We start from the raw sequence: 21,867 nt of genomic DNA on the forward strand, positions 1-21,867 counted from the left end.
AAAAGTACTGCATAAAAAATAAAATTACTTGCCATTAGTTTTCAAAGACTAATCACCTCAAAGAATGATGCTTGTCTGGGCGGTTGTATCCTTATGCACACAGACACTCATAACATTGACAGACTCTTGTGTATGCAATGGATTTGTCATCTATTCTAGTGAATATTTATGAAGGGAATTTAAAAAAATAAAGCAAAATTCTGGAATCTCTTGTGGTACATTCGGAATCTTTTTGGGGCACACCACTGTGCTGTGGCATACAGTTTAACCCTTTCAGGACCATAAGGATCGTAGGCCAATTTTTGTGGTTTTGACAACATTTTTATGGTAAAAAGGGCTTGCAGATGCCAAAAAATTGATTTTTTTTGTGAAATATCATTATTTTTATTTAAAAAATCACACTTCTGGCTTATGGACAGTCTGGCAAGTGAATCTTCTCGTCAATCTGGCAACGACGCTAATGAATGAATGTCGGAACCAGTTTGTTTACATAAAGGCAGTATCATATGGAATCCGTACATATCAAATTTAGAACTGTAGACTATCCCAATCAAAATTTATAGGATTTTAAAGTTATGGGACAAATATGTCCCTTGGTCCTGAAAGGGTTAAAAGACATTGGGTTAGTGCCATAGGCTGGGAAGTGGGTTCAGTTCCCACTGCCAGGTCCTGGTGACCCTGGGCAAATGACTTAACCCTCTATTGCCCAGGTACAGCAAAAGATTATGAGCCCACAGCGGACATACCTGCATATAATATAGAAGAGGCTGCAAGAAAAGTGTGGAATAACTTGTAAGCTTCATGGCTCCACATCATTCTCTTCTTGGTTGGGCTGAGAACTTTTCAGCGGCCCCTCGTATATGTGGTTGTACCACATAAAGGTGGTATATCAAATGCATGACCCCCTTTATAACATACAATGCTACTCAACCAATAGTCTAACACAAAAAAATGTTAAATCATGCACCTGTGCATGTTATTGAATTTCTAATTTTTCCAGCTACTTAGCCTTCCTCTCCCTTATTTTGAAAAGCTGCCTAGAGCACCCAGATTTTTTAAAGAATTCCTAGCTAATGCTGGGAGAGGAGAGGTAGGTAGAAAGCTTCAGGTCTGTCACTACTGCTTTGTTTGGAGTATCGCTTGCATGCATTCCATTTCTCCTGACAAAACCTTCTGTTATTTTAACCTTCTTGTGGTTTTGTCTGCGCTCTATCCACTAAACACATGTGTTCCTGGCAGGTGTACAGTTCAGTCCCCTGCTCTGTGCATACATCCTTCCAAGTGCCATTCTGTAGTCAGCACCCATGCAAGGGAAGAATGCCATTTCTTGTACCAGCATTAGAAATTCCTGGCCCTTTCAGAAGCAATATCTGTGGGGAGATGAAAAGAGAACCACCGCCCCGGGACAGTCAGAGATTCTTAGATTAAGAGTTCCACAAGGAATTCCAAAGACACTGCCAAGCTGTTTGGCATCAACATCCCTAAACAAGCAGTATATTCATCCAAAAAGGAGCAGTCAAAAAAATGGTCCTTGAGCTATTTGTTCTTGTGGGTCAGCAGGCGCCTCCAGGTCCTTGGGCCCACTGTAGTTTTGTAAGCAGCCCTAATTCTATTCACAGGGAAGAGAGGGCCCTTTAGGCATTTCTTGTTTTAAATTTTACCCCTGTCTTCCATCCAGAAGCATAGCCAGGAGTGGGCGGGGGTGGGGCTTGGGCCCCCTCACCTTCGGTATTGGCCCACTCTGCTTTCATGGCCGCTAGTCGAAGGCATCTCTTGCCTGAGTCACACCTGCAGCGTCACTTAATTCAGCAGGTGCGCTTCGGCCACTTATGCTGGCTCACACATACTCAGTTCAGGTCTGAGCATGCGCAGGAAAGCAAGCATTAGTGGCCAAAGCGCACCTGTTGAATTAAGCGTTGCTCATTTAGAACAGGCGTGACTCAAGAGCTCGACATCTCCACCAGCAAAGGTAATATTTTATAGTATTATGGCAGACAGCTGTAGGGGGAAAGGGAAGAGAATATTGGGCATGCTCGGTACACTTTTAGGAACCCCCCCAAAATGGACTTCTGACTATGCCCCTGCTCCCATCTAGCCCAGCTGTGGCAAAAGCAGTCCTGTGGCAGCTACATACAAAATGCAGTCCCCTCTGAAACCCTTAAACCAGCCAAGAGCCTCTCCAATGAGTGCTACCTTCGTTGCATCCCCCCAGGTGGAGGTGGGTTGGGGGGGAGGAAGGAGAGAGGGGAAGCCAGCTCTCTCATACCAGTCTATATTTGCTACTAAACTAAAGATCATGGGAGGTCTTAGTCTATGCTCTACTCGGCTCTAACCACGGCTGCAGGAATATAAGACAAGTCAGCACTTCAGGACATCTTAAAGAGGGGGGGGGGGAGTGCGGAGCAGTGGTTAAAGCCATAGCCTCAGCACCCTGAGGTTGTGGGTTCAAACCCCCATTGCTTCTTGTGACCCTGGGCAAGTCACTTAATCCCCCCATTGCCCCAGGTACATTAGATAGATTGTGAGCCTGCCAGGACTGGGAAAAATGCTTGAGTACCTGAATAAATTCATGTAAATCATTCTGAGCTCCCCTGGGGAGAACACTATAGACAATTAAATAAATAAATAAATAAATAAATAAAGCACATGCTCAGCTGACTATTAGTAATAACCTTTGGCAGATTTGGATAACTTAATAAAAACATAAGAATAACCATATTGGGTCAGACAAATGGTCCATCTAACCCGGTATCATATTTCCACAGTGGCCAATCCAAGTCACTAGTACCTGGCAAAAACCCAAATAGTAGCAACATTCCATGTTACTGATCGGAGGCAAAGCAGTGGCTTCTCCTACCGTATGTCTGTCTCAATAGCAGACTATGGACTTTTCCCCCAGGAACCTGTCCAAACCATTTTTTAAGCCAGCCACGTTAACTGCCGATACTACATCCTCCAGCAACATGTTCCAGAGCTTAACTATTCTATGAGTGAAAAAAATATTTCCTCCTACTAGTTTTAAAAGTATTACTCTGTAACTTCATCAAGTGTCCCCTAGTCTTTGTAATTTTTGATGGAATAAAAAATCGATCCACTCACATCGGTTCTACACCACTCAGGATTTTGTAGACTTCAATCATATCTCCCCTCAGCTGTCTCTTTTAAGAACATAAGAAGTTGCCTCCACTGGGTCAGACCAGAGGTCCATCGCGCCCAGCAGTCCGCACCCGCGGCGGCCCATCAGGTCCATGACCTGTCAAGTGGTCCCTGCCTCATCCTAAAACCTATCGCTACTTCTATCCGTATCCCTCAATCCCCTTATCGTTCAGGAATTTATCCAAACCTTCTTTGAATCCCTGTAGTGTCTTCTGCCCTATCACAACCTCCGGGAGTGCGTTCCATGTATCCACCACTCTCTGGGTGAAGAAGAACTTCCTGGCATTGGTTCTAAACCTGTCCCCTTTCAGTTTCTCCGAGTGCCCCTTTGTACTTGTTCCCCACAGTCTGAAGAATCTGTCCCTGTCTACCTTATCTATGCTTTTCAAGATCTTGAAAATTTGTATCATGTCTCTGCTTTTCCAGGGAGAACAGCCCCAGCTGTTCTAGCCTGTCGGCATACGAAAAGTTTTCCATACCTCTTATCATTTTCGTCGCTCTTCTCTGGACCCCCTCAAGTATTGCCATGTCCTTCTTGAGGTACGGCGACCAATACTGGACACAATACTCCAGATGCGGGAGCACCATTGCACGATACAGTGGCATGATGACTTCCTTTGTCCTGAACAGCCCTATTCTTTTTATAGTAGACTTTACTCATGTGAGAGGAGTTCCATCCCCTTTATCATCTTGGTCGCTCTTCTTTGAACCTCTTCTAATTCCTCCTCAGAATACCCCTTTTCTATGAAACTGCGATAGCATTTTTTAGTGCAGTGAGCCATGCTAAATGGCCCGCGCTGCTCTCAACGCTCATAGAGTTCCTATGAGCGTCAGGAGCAGCACGGGCCATTCAGCGAGGCTCTCTGCACTACAAACTGCTAATGCAGTTTAATAGAAGAGGGGGTATCTTTTTTAATACAGTGACCAGAATTGAATGCAATACTCAAGGTGAGGTTGCACCATGGCGTGATGCAGAGGCATTATAACATTTAGGGCTTCTTTTACAAAGGGCACGCTAGAGGTTTAACGCACGTAATAGCGCACGCTAAACTGCCAGACAAGCTAGCTGCTACCGCCTCCTCTTGAGCAGGCGGTAGTTTTTGGCCAGCGCGGGGATTAGCGCGTGATGAAAAGTCACGCGCGTTAACCCCGCTAGCGCGCCTTTGTAAAAGGAGCCCTTAGTCTTATTTACCATCCTTTTTCTAATAATTCCTAGCATCTTATTTGCTCTTTTGGCTGATCGGGTGGAAGGTTTCAGCGTATGGTCTACAACGACAACTACATTTTTTTCTTGGGTGCTGTCCCCTAAGGTGGACCCCAGCATCTGGTAACTAGAATTTGGGTTATTCTTCCCAATGTGCATTACTGTACATTTGTCAACATTAAATTTCATCTGCCATTTGAATTCCCAGTCTTTAAATTTCCTAAGGTCTGCCTGCATTTGTTCACAGTCTTCATGCATTTTAACAACTTTGAACAGTTTAGTGTCATCTGCAAATTTAATCACCTCACTTGTCATTCTAATTTCCAAATCACTTATAAATAAGTTAAATCGAACCAGTCCCAGTACAGATCCCTGCAGTACTCCACTACTTACCCTCCTCCATTGAAAAAGTGGCCATTTAAACCTACCCTCTCTTTTCTGTCCATTAACCAATTCCTAATTCACAAGAAAACATTTCCTCCTATGCCTGACTCTTTAATTTTCTCAGAAGCCTCTCCTGAGGAACTTTGTCAAAAGCTTTCTGAAAATTCTAGATACACTATGTCAACCGGCTCACCTTTGTCCACGCCTTCAAAGAAATGCAGCAAATTGGTAAGGCAAGACTTCTCTCAGATGAACCCATGCTGACTCTGTCCCATTAAACCATGTTTGTCTAATGTCCGTAATTTTATTTTTTTATAATAGTTTCAACTATTTTCTTGGCACTGAAGTCAGGCTCACCGGTCTGTAATTTCCTGGATCACCCCTACAACCCTTTTTAAAAGTTGGCATAACAGAACAGTCCATAAGCCATTATTAAGAGGGACTTGAGGAAATTCACTACTTATTTTTAGGATAAGCAGCATAAAATTGGTTTTACTCTTTGGGATCTTGGCAGGTATGTATTTATTTCGATTGATATCCCATTCTCCCAGGAGCTCAGAACGGGTTACAGATTGACATTCACAATCACATTTAGGACAGACAATCATGACAAGGAATGGGATACAATTAAATGCAGATTTTATTCTAGAGTCTTGGCTGGTCTTAAAGAGGAGAGCATAAGAGGGATATTTGAGGAGATTGTTCATTGGTGGCCTGATTGGCAGAAGAGGAAAGTTTTCACTGATACTGATGTCCTGGATTGTCTACTGTTGGAAGCAGGATACTAGGCTTGATAGATCTTTGGTCTGTCCTAGTATGGCAACTCGCGCTCTTATGTATTTGGGAAACAGCCAGTCATTTTATTTTATTTATCAGGATTTATCTATCACCTTTTTGAAGAAATTCACCCCAGGCGGTGTACAGTAAGAATAAGTTGAACATAGCTAATAGACAGACAATAAAGTGGAAAGTGCTGTCACCCAGATGTAGGAGAGAGGTCTTGGGACTTTTAGACATGTTGACATGTGGCACAGAGCAGGAATTTCAGCCTCATGGATCAATGGTCATGAAGATGTTGAGCTAGATCCGGTTTTACCTCATTATACTACTGAATTTGTAGTTCCACCTTTCTTAGCTGAACAGCTTCAACTAATAGCGAATCTGTCGATCAAATCGGAAAAGATTCCGGAAGACTGGAAGGTGGTGAATGTTACTCCAAACTTCAAGAAAGGTTCGAGGGGAGATCCGGGAAACTACAGACCTGTTAGTCTGACCTCAGTACCGGGAAAGATGGTAGAGTCACTGATAAAGGACAGCATCATTGATCAACTTGATGGACACGGGCTGATGAGGACCAGTCAGCCCGGTTTTAGCAAAGGCAGATCGTGTTTGATGAACTTGTTGTACTTCTTTTGAGGGAGTAAACAGACAGATAGACAAGGGCAATCCAGTCAACATTGTATATCTGGATTTTCAGAAGGCATTCGACAAGGTTCCGCATGAACGACTACTTCGGAAAATTGCGAACCATGAAATCGAGGGTGAAATATTCACGTGGATTAAAAACTGGCTGGAGCATAGGAAACATAGAGTGGGGGTAATATTCGGACTGGCAGAGCGTCACCAGTGGGGTGCCGCAGGGCTCAGTACTTGGACCCTTGCTCTTTAACATCTTTATAAACGATCTGGACATAGGTAAGACGAGCGAGGTGATTAAATTTGTGGATGATACGAAGTTGTTCAGAGTAGTGAAGATCTGCAACGTGACATAATCAGGCTCGAGGAATGGCCATCGACATGGCAGATGAGGTTCAACGTGGATTAGTGCAAAGTGATGCATGTCGGTAATAAAAATCTCATGCACTAATACAGGATGTCTGGGGTGGTACTTGGAGAGACCTCTCAGGAAAGGGACTTGGGAGTTCTGATTGACAAGTCGATGAAGCCGTCCACGCAAAGTGCGGTGGTGGCAAACAGGGCAAACAGAATGCTAGGAATAATAAAGAAGGGGATCACGAACAGATCAGAGAAAGTTATCATGCCGCTGTACTGGGCACCTGGAGTAATGCGTCCAGCACTAGTCGCCGTACATGAAAAAGGACACGGTACTACTCGAAAGAGTCCAGAGAAGAGCGATTAAGATGGTTAAGGGGTTGGAGAAGCTGCCATACAGCGAAAGATTAGAGAAACTGGACCTCTTCTCCCTCAACAGAGGGATTGAGAGGGGACATGATCAAAACATTCAAGATACTGAAGGGGATAGACTTAGTAGATAAGGACAGGTTGTTCACCCTCTCCAAGGTAGGGAGAACGAGAGGGCACTCTCTAAAGTTGAAAGGGGATAGATTCCATATAAACGTAAGGAAGTTCTTCTTCACCCAGAGAGTGGTAGAAAGCTGGAACACTCTTCCGGAGGATGTTATAGGGGAAAACACCCTCCAGGGATTCAAGACAAAGTTAAATAAGTTCCTGCTGAACAAGAACGTGCACTGGTAGGGCTAGACTCGGTTAGGGTGCTGGTCTTTGACCAGATGGCTGCCGCGTGAGCAGACTGCTGGGCATGATGGACCACTGGTCTGACCCAGCAGCGGCAATTGTTATGTTCTTATGTTCTTAGAGGCAACAGAACAGCAGGTCCACAACTGAGACAGTAAAAACAACACTAACTCTATCTTCATTCCCTTCCATCCAGTATGTCAACTCTTTCCTTCTCTCTCTTCCTCCACTTCCATCCAGTGTCTCCCTCTCTCCCCATCTCCCTTCTCTGTTTCCCTTCCATCTAGTCACTAGGGCAGTGTCTCGCAAACTTTGTCGAGCCATGGCACACTAAATGTAGTGGCCGAGGCTTGAGGCATCTGGAAGTGTGCGGATGTTGGCGCAATGACATCATGCACATGCATGATGTCATCACGTTGACATCTGTTCATGCACGAAGACCCTCCAGATGGGCCCTGAACTGCCAGTGGGGTGTGCTAGTAGGGAAGACACATGGAGAGAAGGCGAGGCACCGGCGCCAGTTGATTGCCTACAGGATGTGCCTCTTGCCGCGAGAAGCATGTCCTCTACCAGCGTCTCTCCTCCTCCTCAGCGTCTCGCGGAATGTCTGAAATCTCAGGAATCACAGTTTGCAATACACTGCACCAGTGCATTCCTCTCTCCCCCCTTTTATTCAGTGTTTCCTCTCTATCTCTCTCACTCATTCATTCTCCTTCCATCCAGTGTCTTCCTGATCTCTGTTCCCTTCTATCATCTTTCCTCTCTCCACCTTCCACTTTCTTCTATACACCTCCACTTTCCTCCCCTCCTTCCAATCAGTGCCTTTTCTCTTCTTTCCTCCCCCTCCCCAAGTATTCTCTGTTTCTCCTACCCTTGCTCCCCTGGCATCCGAATGGCTGTTGCTTTCCAAAATCAGCCATGGAGCTGCATCCTCTATACACTTGGTTGCCGACTGTTGCTTTCACCTTATGTTCTCCAAAACAGGAACTGATGTTGGAGGAAGATGGGACCAACAGAGTCAGCAGCTGTACATATGCAGGCTGTGGCCCTGCAAATATCGCATTTCTTTTGCCACTGCTGCTGCTCTTTGGAAGCAGTATCAAAAGCAGCAGGAGGCGAGGGTGGTGGAGAAAGCGGACTAGTAGCTGGAAAACAATGACCTAGAGCAGAGGTAGGCAATTCCGGTCCTCAAGAGCCAGAGCCAGAGCCAGAGCCAGGTCAGGTTTTCAGGATATCCACAATGAATATGTATGAGATGGATTTGCATGCACTACCTCCTTGAGATGCAAATCTATCTCATGCATATTTATTGTGGATATCCTGAAAACCTGACCTGGCTCCGGCTCTCGAGGACCGGAATTGCCTACCCCTGACCTAGAGCATACTTCTTATAGGCAATGCAGAAGTGTAAACAGAGAAAAAGGAAGGGATTTAGCTCACACCTTTTCCAGTAGGTGAGTTTCATTCAGGTAAACTAGGTTTTTTTTCTGTCTATACCTGAGGAAATGGAGGGTTATGTGATTTACCTAAGGACAACCTGTAGGATTTGAACCAGGTTTCCATAATTCTCAGTCTACTGCTCTAACCACTAGGGTGCTTCTCCACTCTTTAATAAAAAGATGCCCCATCTCCCATATTCTGCTGAATCTCGACAATTCCATCCCACCCCAGATTTCTCTCTACACCATCATCAGGCTTTTTTCTATTCCTCCATCTCCATCACGTCTCCTCAGGCTGCCCTTAGCCCTTCTTTCTCTGCCATCACCTGCCCTCAGGCTCCTCTCTCCTCTTTGGACTCCACTCTTCCTTCACTCTATTTACATAACATAACAAAAACATTTGTATACCGCAAAACCATATGGATCCTTGCGGTTAACAGTCAATTAAGAAAAGCTGGACATCTGTCAGTGAATTATAAAAAAGAATTGTCAATTATAAAAATCTATCATAAAAATAAGATTTTAATTGTTTTTTAAAATTCACAAACGATGTGGAAGCAAAAAATAGTCCGCGGAGAACAGAGTCCCAGATAGCTGCTTGATATGAAAGCAATCTATTATAAAATATTTTATAATGATATTCTTTAACCGGTGGGAACTCAAACATTGTTGATATACATGGGGAACGTCGAAAACTAGAAAAATTGAAACAATCAACTAAATACCCAGGAGCCATACCATGCACCGCCTTATAACAGAAACATCCATACTTTAACATCACTCTTGCCTCAATAGGGAGCCAATGTAACTCTCTGTAATAAGGAGTTACATGATCTGCCTTTCTCAATCTAAAAATTAGCGTTCTTACAGTTATAGGTGCTGGCACTGTTATAGATTTTCTTGGATGTTCCCTCTACCTTTTGACCAAAGCCAGATGTTTCAGATAGGACTATACAATGATTTAATATTTTGGTGCCCACAGGCAACACCAGACAGTTGGGGGAGGGGAAGGAAGGTGAAAATGGAGCACAAGTTGTGATAGAGATCCCGAAAAGACAGGACAGCTGGAAAAACAGCAGAAACTTGTGTTCACAAATGGAGATATTGAAGTCAATATTCAGAGTGCGCGACAGAGGCCAGCTAACTCCCGCGGTCTGCACTGATTATGGATATTCAATGCCAGGCTGTTTCCATTGAATATCCAGTTTATTTTTGGGCAGCCTAAATGTAGCCAGTTAAGTCAAAATGGAACGCAGGTCGGTCAGTGCTCAATATTGGCAGTTATTACGCAATATAGCAGGCTACATTTTAGCCGCTAAGTGCAAATATTCAGCGGAGATAGCTATTTCCTGCTGAATACTGGCAGTTAATTGGCTATTGTTTATTAAAATCTTTATAGACCGCCTATACAGCCAAAAAGGATCAAAGCAGTTTACATCATAACATACTTAAATTTGTGAAAAGAACTCCATTAAAAATAAAAGGAAAGAAATTGATATTTCTAAAATATCATATTACAACTAAAATTAAAAATGTAAAAATATATGAATACAAATTAATTCAAATTAATACAAGTCAATGCAGACTGCAGTCCCAGATTCAATTACTCAATTTGGAAAGGCCATTTGAAAAAAAAAATGTGCTTTTAGATGTCTCTTAAAGTAGGCGACATCGTGTCAGTATGGGGCAATGTTTACCAGTAAATTTTACCAAGATTTGACCTACCATATATCAAATATGCCAAAAATCACACCGTTAGTCACACTTTCTCCACCAAAGCCCTGAAGCATGGCCATATGTATGTAGCAAACATTGAGCTATCTTGTAACCAGCCAGGAGCCATTCCTGACCAGTTCAATAGTGCTGAATATTAGGTAGACTGTTCTAACTTCCAGAGAGAAACCCACCAGGACAGCAGTGATTATCCTATAATATCTACAGCAGACTCGCCAAGCTTAAACATGCTGTTTTAACAGCGTAAGTCAATACCTGACAGAGGAGCTGGTATGGTGTAAGTGAAAGAACAGTGGACCAAATGGAAAGCAGTTATAAAAAGGGCAATGCATCTTAAGAAAGTATATAAAAGCAAAAGGAAAAGAAAACAATTATGTTTTTTCCCAAGGAGGCGTTTGCCAAAATAAGGGCTTAAAGGCTAGAGTTCACAAGGTGCAAAGAAGAACATAGAAAATAATATATCAAATAAAGCTGATTGTAAAACCGCTTAGATAGATAGGCGGTATATAAAATCCTAATAAACTTGAATAAACACTACTGCCACTAGAGCTGTAGATACCTTACAACAGTGGTCTTCATTGTTAGGCCCGTGAGCTAATGGTGGCCCTCTGAGACTTCTGTGGCGGCCTCTTCCCCAGATCAAGAGTTCTCAAGTTACTCAGTTTCAGGAGGGAGACTTTTGGCCAGGTCGGGTTTTGAACTTCCATCCTCAGACAAGTCAAATTACCCAGTTCCTGGCAGGAGATTGTGGAACAGTCCAGGAAAGAGACTTGGGAGTACTGGTCGACAAGTCAATGAAGCCGGCGAAAAGAATGCTAGGAATGATTAAGAAGGGGATCACAAACAAATCAGAGAAGGTTATCATGCCACTGTACAGCACTGGTCATCGTACATAAAGAAGGACACAGTACTACTCGAAAGGGTCCAGAGAAGAGTAATTAAAATGGTTAAGGGTTGGAGGAGTTCAACAGTGAGATCCCTTGAAAAGAGGAGACTGAGAGGGGACATGATCTAAACATTCAAGATAATGAAGGGAATAGACTTAGTAGATAAAGACAGGTTGTTCACACTCTCCAAAATAGAGAGAACAAGAGGGAACTCTCTGAAGTTAAAAGGGGATAGATTCCGTACAAACGTAAGGAAGTTCTTCTTCACCCAGAGAGTGGTAGAAAACTGGAACGCTCTTCCGGAGGCTGTTATAGGGGAAAACACCTTCCAGGGATTCAAGACAAAGTTAGGCAAGTTCCTGCTGAACCAGAACGTACGCAGGTAAGGCTAGATTCAGTTAGGGCACTGGTCTTTGACCTAAGGGCCGCCACAGGAGCGGACTGCTGGGCATGATAAACCACTGGTCTGACCCAGCAGCAGCAATTCTTATGCTCTTATTTCTGATTGCCCCCATCGTGCTGCATCATGGGCTTGCAGCACTGATTTCAATGGACAGGATCAGACACTACAAATCCCACACTGTTTTGGGATCTAAGTTCAAAACTAGAATGGCCAAAAAGACTAGAACTGGGTAATTTGGCATCTCTGCATCCTAAAGCAATGGGGTGGGTGGTCTATTTGTGGCCCTGATTCAAACAAATTGCTGCAGGTCCAATCATAACCAGGATAAGACTGTTTGAAATCCAAGACTGGTCCATAATCTCCCTCCTAGAGCTGGGTAACTTGGCAGCTCTGTGGCTCTATGTTCCCAGACAGAGTGCTGAATAGAGCTAGAAGGTGGGCTGAGGCCAGCCTCTTTGTGTACTGAAATACTGATATACTCTGTGTTCTTGTTGTATACAGTATACCAGATGTCCACAGCTATCTAGTTAGAGGTAGTGGGAACGGACTCAGGTGGATATGTGTGGCAGGGCACAGGTGTTAGTTTTGTGGGTGCAGCAAAACATGTTGATTTTGACAAACTCCTCACTCTGCCCAGAGAGGGATAATTTGTGTTGAGTTGGTGTCCCAGTCATACTCAGAGACAGATAGAGCAGAAGGAAGGCAGCCCCTTTCCCCCTGCTGAATTAGGCTTTTCATTTCTTTATTCTTCACCAAAGGCACTTTCTCTCTTCTTCTTTCATTCACTTTCATCTGGTTGTCATCAAGCCACCATTATGCAGAGGTTGTTTTCCTCGGCCCTCACTATGAGGGTCAGCAGACAACTATCATGCAGTCTCTTTTGGGACTTTGCTAGGTACTTGTGACCTAGATCGACCACTGTTGGAACAGGATACTGGGCTTGATGGACCTTTGGTCTGTCCCGATATGGAAATTCTTATATTCCTATATCCCCACCACCAAGGTAATAGGAGGATGCAGCTGGCCAAAGAGGATAAGGACAGGGAGCAGCCAGGGAGAGAGAAAGGATACCTGGCAAATGAGAAAGGGAGAGTGGAAAAGGACTGCAGGGAGATAGGGAGGGAGTTGGGGAGGGGGGTGGAGGAGGAGAGGAACTGAGGCTGCAGGACAGATTACCTTCAGAAAACTTAATCCCAAAAGGAAATGAGGTGATTTAAAGAACTCTTAAAAAGGCCAGTAACTTGTCCCCAGGGGATAAGTAGCTACTTTTCAGCAAATAGATACTCTGCAAATCTGAATGATAAGCATCTCAGGCAACAGAGTGTGCAGTTACATAAACAGTGCCGGGATAAGAACCTTCCACATCATTTTTTTTTTAAACTTTAATGGGTGAGAAGCTCCTGTGGGTTAATGAGCTGACCTCTTCACTTGTGCAGGTCAAAGCCCAGATAGGGCTTCAGGCACAACTGAAATTCATTTTAGAAGGTTAGCTGACAGGGGATTTCCCCCAGTTTCACTTCAAACAATTACTAGCTTTTGCAGGGGGAGGGAGGGGGAGCTGTGATGCATGGGCAGAGCTCTTTGCGGTGGGGACAAAGATCTCGCAGTGCTGGAAGAGCAGGAAGTACTGCAGGGCAAGAGGGGCTCAGTAGTAGAGGAGCTTTTTCTACATCCAAGGTGCCATGCAAAGGAGGGAAGGTTATTTCATCCTAGAGTGTGGCGCAGTGGTTAAAGCTACAGCCTCAGCACCCTGAGGTTGTGGGTTCAAACCCATGCTGCTCCTTGTGACCCTGGGTAAGTCATTGCCCCAGGTATGTTAGATAGATTGTGAGCCCGCCATGACAGAGAGGGAAAACTGCTTGAGTACCTGAATAAATACATGTCAACCATTCTGAGCTCCCCTGGGAGAACGGTATAGAAAATTGAATAAATAAATAAAAACTTTTCTGGTTCATAAATGTGGCATTTTGCTCCTCTTTACTTGAATTAAACCAGCTTTTTAAGATGTGCTCAAGAATGTGCATTTTAGTCCAACATCACTGGATAGTGAGACCTTACACATGGCACGTAAGAAGTATTTATGGAAAGATGATTAACAGATTGCAGTGATTATAGTGAAGACCGGCGACGATAAGACACATAAAGCTTAAAGACAACGAAAGCTTTCTTGAGGCTTAACTGGTGTCACTGAGGTCTTACAGATGTTTACAACTGAAATAGTTTGAACGTGGTTTTTGAAATTATCCAGCGATACGTGTGATATATAGAGTGTGTTGACAAGCTCACTGGATTTGAGACTTCTTGCTGATACTGTGTGGATGGAAATCTCCCTGGCATTCCTGTCCATCCCAGCACACAAGTATTTAAAACTAAGGGTCTCCAAATTACAGCTTGTGGGCTGTAGGTGGCCCTTGGAGCAAGCTTTTCTGGCCCTCTATGCTTTCCCTGTCCCCAGGAACAATCTGGCTCAAGAAGCAATTTTTCTTTTGCTTTTTGATGGGTTTCTTTTCTTTGTTTGTGTCTATGTGCTCCATTCCATCACTACCCCAAATCCCTGCTTCCTGCAGCATGGGAATTTCAGCCAGCAGACCATGAGAAACCAGCCTCAGAGGCAATCCAGTAACCATTATCTCTTTCTCTGTCCAAGAGATCCCACGTGCCTATCCCAGGCCCTTTTGAATTCAGACACAGTCTCTGTCTCCACCACCTCTTCTTGGAGACTGTTCCATGCATCTACCACCCTTTCTGTAAAAAGGTATTTCCTTAGATTACTCCTGAGTCTATCACCTCTTAACTTCATCCTATGTCCTCTCATTCTGGAGCTTCCTTTCAATTGAAAGAGACTCGACTCATGCACATTTAAACGTCTATCGAATCTCCCCTCTCCCGCCTTTCCTCCAAAGTATACAGATTGAGATCTTTAAGTCTGTCCGCATACACCATATGATGAAGACCACATATCATTTTAGTAGCCTTCCTCTGGACCGACGCCATCCTTTTTATATCTTTTTGAAGGTGCGGCCTCCAGAATTGTATTCTAAATGAGGTCTCACCAGAATCTTATACAGAGGCATCAATACCTCCTTCCTCCTACTGGCCATATCTCTCCCTATGCAACCTAGCATCCTTCTTTCACATGGGCTGGAATAATGTTCTGTGCACACAGGGCTCCTTTTACAAAGCCACACTAGCGATTCTAGTGCAACAAATGTGACAAAGCCCAATCAATTCCCATGGGCTTCATTGCATTTGCCACACCACAATTGCTAGCACGGCTTTCTAAAAGAAGCCAATGTTTGCACAGAACAGCATTCCAGCAGAGGTTATGCTCATGCAACGCTGACTGCTAATACAATTTTTGCAATACCAATATTTAGCCTCTCCTGGGGGGCTGCATGTGCATGAATAATGGACCTGTGCTGGAATGTTATTTTGCATATAAACATTAATATCATTCTGTGCGTTTCTTAACAGTACAGCTGGGGGGGGGGGGGGGGGGATTACCTAGTGATCAGAACAGCTGCCTCAGCACCCTGAGGCTGTGAGTTCAATTCCCACCGCAGCTCCTTGTGACTCTGGGCAAGTCACTTAACACTTTATTGCCCCAGGCACAAAATAAGTACCTGTCTAAAATACATATACTGCTTTGATTGTAATCACGCAGAAAAGGCAGTATATCATTCCATCCCCTTTACCCTTTCCTTCAAAAAAGCCAGAAGAAATTAGCTCACAGTAAAGAGAAGAAATAAGCAAGAGATCCTCACCAACATTGTTTGCAACAGAATGGGCTAACCAATTCAGTTTGTGGACTTGAGTTGAGTTAGCCATATATTTTTTCTTTGTTATAAAATCATGTTAAGTTGCAATGTGATTTATGTTTCCAATGGAAGTTGTACCTTGACTAACCCACTTTCTGTACAAGTGAATACTTGATATGTAACTTGAAAAACTTATAAATAAATAACCTTGTGTCAAAGTCCCAGCTTTGGAAAACCATTTGCTCAGACTTTGGGTCTATTGCATCTGCCATTAATAACTAATCCAGCTTTTAGTTGGGGTTATTTTTCCTGCTTATATAGGACTTTACATAGTAATGAGCTGTTTTACCTGCATTTACATGTTTTGTATCTCATTATTATGCACCCTGCGGTGACTTAAATTTCACTGCATTACAGCACAACAACCTGTGTCAGTGCCCTTTAAGTCAAGCTGAGAGGCAAGCAACAGGGGTTATCATTACAATGCAACTTGATAACTACCCCATAAAATAAATACATAAGAACTGCCATAGTGGAACAGGCCAATGGACCATCAAGCCCAGAATACTGTTCCTTTTTTTTTATTTTATAAATTGAATAGTTAAAATATCCAGTATTATAAAGAAAAAAAGGAGATAATCTCACAAACATTACATAATCATTCATAGACAATTCCTTTTTAAGCCCACATAAATGGGGAGACATGATACATTTTCACCAAACAAATTATAGGAAAAGATAAAGAAAGTACTTCTCGACTCACACCACGTGAGTCTGAAACCTTCCTTACTTTAAAGGGGTTCTCAATTGTTCCTCATAAACTCAGGTCTGAAACATACAAGAAAAATTCGATTCATTTCTGTTCTCGAGTAATTAAAAATTGTTGTAATTGAATAGGGTCCCAAAAAAACAATATTCAATGTCTTGTAGTTTAACAACCTCAAACACTGATGGGTTCTGGATAAATGATTTTTTATGTAGTTTTTTTAGTATACCTCAAGGAAGCCTCAGCCCCACCACTCCACCGCTGTATATTCTCACAACCGCGGGAAGCATTACGTGGTGCCTCATCATTGGCCGTCCCCTTTAATGTGTTAAGAGTAATTCTAATAATTTAATTTGTTCAATAAATATATAGGAATATAAAGTGCTTAGTACTTGGCTTTAAACCTGCTTAAAATAGCTTCGTGGTCAGCCAAACCTGGGAGTAAGACCACGAAGCTATTTTAAGCGGATTTAAAGCTAAGTACTAAGCACTTTATATTCCTATATATTTATTGAACAAATTAAATTATTAGAATTACTCTTAACACATTAAAGGGGACGGCCAATGATGAGGCACCACGTAATGCTTCCCGCGGTGTGAGAATATACAGCGGTGGAGTGGTGGGGCTGAGGCTTCCTTGAGGTATACTAAAAAAACTACATAAAAAATCATTTATCCAGAACCCATCAGTGTTTGAGGTTGTGATATATTCGGGCTGGATAGAAGACTTTTTGTTTCACATATTGCCATAGTTGGGGATGTTGTAGTTTAACAAGACATTTACAGGGAAATTTTAGATAAAAAGATGCCTCGAGAGCCAAAACTCTAACTTTTAAACTCAAAAATTCCTGTTCCAACAGTGGCCAATCCAGGTCACAAGTAAGTACTTGGCAAGATCTCGGAGAGTAAAACAAATGTTATGCTGCTTATGCCAAAAATAATTAGTGCCTTTCTCCAGGGCTACCTTAATTATGATTTATGAACTTTATTTTATTTTTTTTTTAAAATTTGATACCACCAAAAAAAACTCAGTGGTTTCCAGAATTGACACACATAAAAAATATAAAATACAAATAACACTTAAAACAAAAAAATCAAAATCATCATACATATAACTTTAACATCAGATATCCTCATAGCGATATTATCAGTAAAACACTTTGGCAATAGCCAATAAAAATAAAGCAGTTTTAGAATAATAGCTATTAAACCATGTTATTTATTTACCTCCAGGAACTTGTCCAACCCTTTTTCAAACCCTGCAACACTGCTTTTACAACAACCTCTCCAGCAACGAGTTCCAGAGCTTAATTATACACAGAGGGCTCCTTTTACTAAGGTGTGCTAGCGTTTTTAGCGTGCGCTAACCCTTGCGCTACATGAAAAATAGTAACGCAAGCTCTATGGAGACGTTAGCGTGTAGCGCACGCTAAAACCACTAGTGAACCTTAGTAAAAGGAACCCAGTTTTTAAAAAATATTTTCTTTTTTTTTTTTATAATTTTTATTGAAGAAATCAGGGAACATGTTTTGAAAACATAAACAATTGATTCTCATCTATCCATTCCACTCTACTCATGATTTTATAGACCTATATCATATCTCTCCTCAGCCCAAGGATACTGGACAGCCACCTCCAGCATCTTCCTTTCTCCCCAGGTGTCCAAAAACCCCTTTCCCCTCCCTAACTCCTCCCCTCAACAGGTGGCTAGCATCTCCCTTTCCCCTCCCTGTCTTGGCTCCCTGTCCTGCATCTCTCTCCCCTTCTTTTTCCAACATTTCACACTTCAATTATATTTAATATAAATAGCTTATCTAACAAATAGGTAATATTAAAATCAGAAAGGGGGGAAAGAATCACAATAAAAAGCCTAGAATGCAAATATAAAATTTGAAATGGAAAGTGGATATAATTAAGGGAGGGGGTTGTGAATAAAAATGGTCTTTCAGTAGAGGTCTCATATGGATTACTGCATATCGCAGTTTAATGATCTCACAACACAAAACCTAAATCACCTGCAGCAGGTGCAAAATGCAGCAATCTGCCACTTAAAGAACCTCAGCATCCAAGATCCCAACTCTCCCACACTAAGCTCAGCTCACTGGCTGCCCATCAGCAAGCGCTGTGTCTTTAAGGGCTTCATACTGGCCTACAAAAACTTCCACCACAAGGCACCAAGATACATATCAGCCAAACTGCAATCTTACACTTCTAGCCATTCCCTTCACTTTGAAAATGAGAAATGGCTCTGCATACTCCCCAGAAGATCCCTCCTAGTGGAAACAACAGCACGCAAGCGCTCCTATACCCACTTCCTCCCCAAACTATGGAATTTGCTGCTCACGCAAATCAGGTTTCTGGATAGCCTGATGGACTTCAGGAAAGCAGTAAAACCTTCCTCTTCCAATGACCCAACCACCGACCTGATACTTTGTATGTGGACTAAAGACCTATATATGAACTGACTCATTATGCATGTATTTCCCCATGATCATTGGCTTGCCTGTTTTGCTCTGCTCCTATGTGTTGTAGATAGGTTCCCCACTGTTAATTGAAACTACTGTATGTATGTTCTCTTGAAACCCACCCTGAGCTTTCTGGGAGGACGGGATATAAACTGAAATAAATAAAAAGGTCTACACCAAGCACTGCTGTCTTGCCCTCCCTGATGCATTTTCTGCCTGGGGGTGACACACAGCAGTGCTTGAGTGTGAGCCCAAACTGAGAGGCCCCACGCTGGCACCAAGTACCTTTGGCCAGCAAGAGGAAGGATGCCACAAGCAGGCAATATTTATTTATTTATTTAATTCGATTTATATCTCGTCCTACCTAGGGAGCCCAGAACGGAATAGGAGAAAGAGAAGGGAAAATGGGATACTGCTCTATTGCAAATCCTCCCCCTCCCCCTAAACCCAGCAATGTTGTTGCTTAATCCATCTCATGGCAAGGCCATCCCTGCTTCAGCTGAAGAAACCATGCGGATTTTTGAATTATTCCATCCCCCTGTATCATTTTGGGCAGCCTTCTCTGTACCTTTCTGTTGTCTTTTCTGAGATGCTGCAACCAGAACTATGCATAATACTCAAGTGAGGTCACACCATGGAATGAATAAAGGCATTATAACATTCTCACTTTTCTTCTCCATTCCTTTCCTAATAATTCCTAACATTCTATGTGCTTTCCTAGCCCCGTTGCACACTTAGCAGAGGGTTTCAATGTACCATTAACCATGGCACCTAAACCATTTTCCTGAGTGGTGACTTCTAATATGGAACCTTTCATCATGTACCCATAGTTTGGGTTCCTCTTTCTTACATGCATCACTTTGCACTTGCTCACGTTAAACGGCATCAACCATTTGGATGCCCAGTCTCTCCATCTCACAAGATCTTCCTGAAATTTCTCACAACCTGCTTGTGATTTAACAACTTTAAATAACTTTGTGTGATCTGCAAATCTGATGTCCTCGCTCATTATTCTCATTTCCAGATGATCTATAAATAAGCTACACCGCATCTGTCCCGGAGAGAACTCACCGTTTAGCCCTGTTTTCTGTCTTTGAACCAGTTCCCAATAGGCCACTGCCTCCTATCTCATGACTTTTAAATTTTCTTCAGAGTCTCTAATGAGTTTGTCAAATGCTTTTTTAAAAAAATCCAGATACACTGTATCAGCTCGCTCACCTTTATCCACAGCCTTAAAACATACCATAATAGTCTTGCAAAGCAAGATTATTATTTAGCTAAATCCATGTTGGATTTGTTCCAATAAAACCATGACTGTCTATGTCTTCATATACAGTAGTATGTAATGACCACAAAACATAATAGCAGACCAGTCTTGTGACTTACTGGCATGCCATGTGCAAAACCTGATTTAAATTCCTGGACCCTGTTTTTGCTCCCTGGGCATAAAAGGGAGGGTACATGTCCTGGGTAATAACCAACAACCGCTATAAGATGCATTGGCCTCTTGGCTAAGACTATCACTGCAATGGGCAAGCTAGGAAGGAACAAAAATTAGAATAAAACCCTAGGAGCTAACAGGACTGCTGCAGTGAGGAGCCCAGCCGCAAAACAGCTGAGCAATAGAGAGAAAAATGAAAAAAAAATCTTACAATAATAATTTCAGAGATGCAATAAGGCACCCCAGGTGGCTGCTGAACCAGGAAGTCATAGTATGGTTTCTCAGGCACTGAAAGGCACGCTGCCATTCCAGAAGGATTTTCAGTAGGCTGTGAGCTTTACCATCCTAGAACTAGTGGGGGGGGGGGGGGGGAGGGGGCTTGAAGTTTCCATTATATCTGGGTCAAAAAAAGAGTTTTCATTCCCACACTTTCCAATCCCCACATGAAACATTGCTCCAACTCCTCTGCATCTGAAGATGATAGGTATTTGAGAATCTTAAAGCTCAGACTGCAATATCTTTCTTGTAAGGCCCTATAAAAGAAAAAAAGTCAGAACCTTATTAAAATTCTGGCTTTTTCTCCAATACCAATTCAGCTACCACAGTACAGACATCCAACAGCAATGGCCTGGAGCCTTAACATTGGGCTGTGATGATTTAGAGCAGGGGTGTCCAACCTTTTGGCTTCACTGGGCCGCATTGGCCGGAAAAAAAAAAAGTTTCTGGGACCGCACAAACTTTCAAACGCTGCAGGAAGACACAGGAGGGAGCCGGCAAGATGGTAAACACCCGGGGGCAGCAGAGGAAAACACTGCATCGCCCTTGACCGGGGCCGCACAAAATACTTCACAGGGCAGCAGGTTGGACACCCCTGATTTAGAGTCACCTCCTTGTCCCTCTTTGCCTCACATGTACAGGGGGTGCTGAAAAGTTCTCAGCCCAACCAACCAACTTCCTAAATTCTGAGCGTTATTTTGCCACAGTAGCTGGAAAAAAAAAAGTGTTATCTTATTTAAGTGCCAATTTGCAGAAAGGAAATTCTATGCTTTTTGACATTGTTTCAGATCACGGATTGAACCATATCCACCTCATTCTCTTCTTGGTTGGGTTGAGAACTTTTCAGCACCCCCTCATTATTTAATGGCAGCACAATTTCTGGGCATTGTAACCCTAATTTCTACAAATGGAAAACAAAATTAGTAATACCGTTAAACCTAAGGCACTTGGTTTCTCCATTTCAGGGTATGTAAAATGTATATGTGGAGGAGATAGGTGGTGGATGCATATGGGAGCAAAATGGCAACAGAATACGGTACCTCCTTTTTCTCACCTGACTGCACATGTGTAAGATTGGGCTTGGGAACCTTACCTGATTTCTCTTCTATGGGGAGCTAACTGCTCTTTACTAACACTTACTAAATACTATACTGTAATACAGTATAATTACCAACAGCAAAGGCAACATTGAAATAGCCAGAGAAGGGGGGGGGGGCAGAAATAAGGTAACAAGCAGCCCCTGTTACCTCCTGTCTGTCTCGTTCACTCCTTGCCAGTCAGAAGGGCACGGAGGTAATAGGACATAACCTTGCCACTTTTTCCAGAAATCCTGACATCCCCTGTACCTGAGCAAGCATCAGAGGTTAGGGGGGGGGGGGGGGGATTGGAACGGGAAAGAAGACTGCACGGAGTAAACCTGCATTTCCAGCCAAGGAGAACTTCCACTAGTGTGTGGCG

The 21,867-nt window shown here is 43.0% G+C and overlaps 1 protein-coding gene across 1 annotated transcript in view; it reads right to left on the reverse strand.

The window, feature by feature from the left end:
* Positions 1 to 21,867, reverse strand: part of ZNF385A (zinc finger protein 385A) — a 377,851-nt gene that overhangs the window by 355,085 nt on the left and 899 nt on the right.

The sequence above is a fragment of the Geotrypetes seraphini genome, chromosome 3 (genome assembly GCF_902459505.1).
Source record: "Geotrypetes seraphini chromosome 3, aGeoSer1.1, whole genome shotgun sequence".
Taxonomy (NCBI): domain Eukaryota; kingdom Metazoa; phylum Chordata; class Amphibia; order Gymnophiona; family Dermophiidae; genus Geotrypetes; species Geotrypetes seraphini.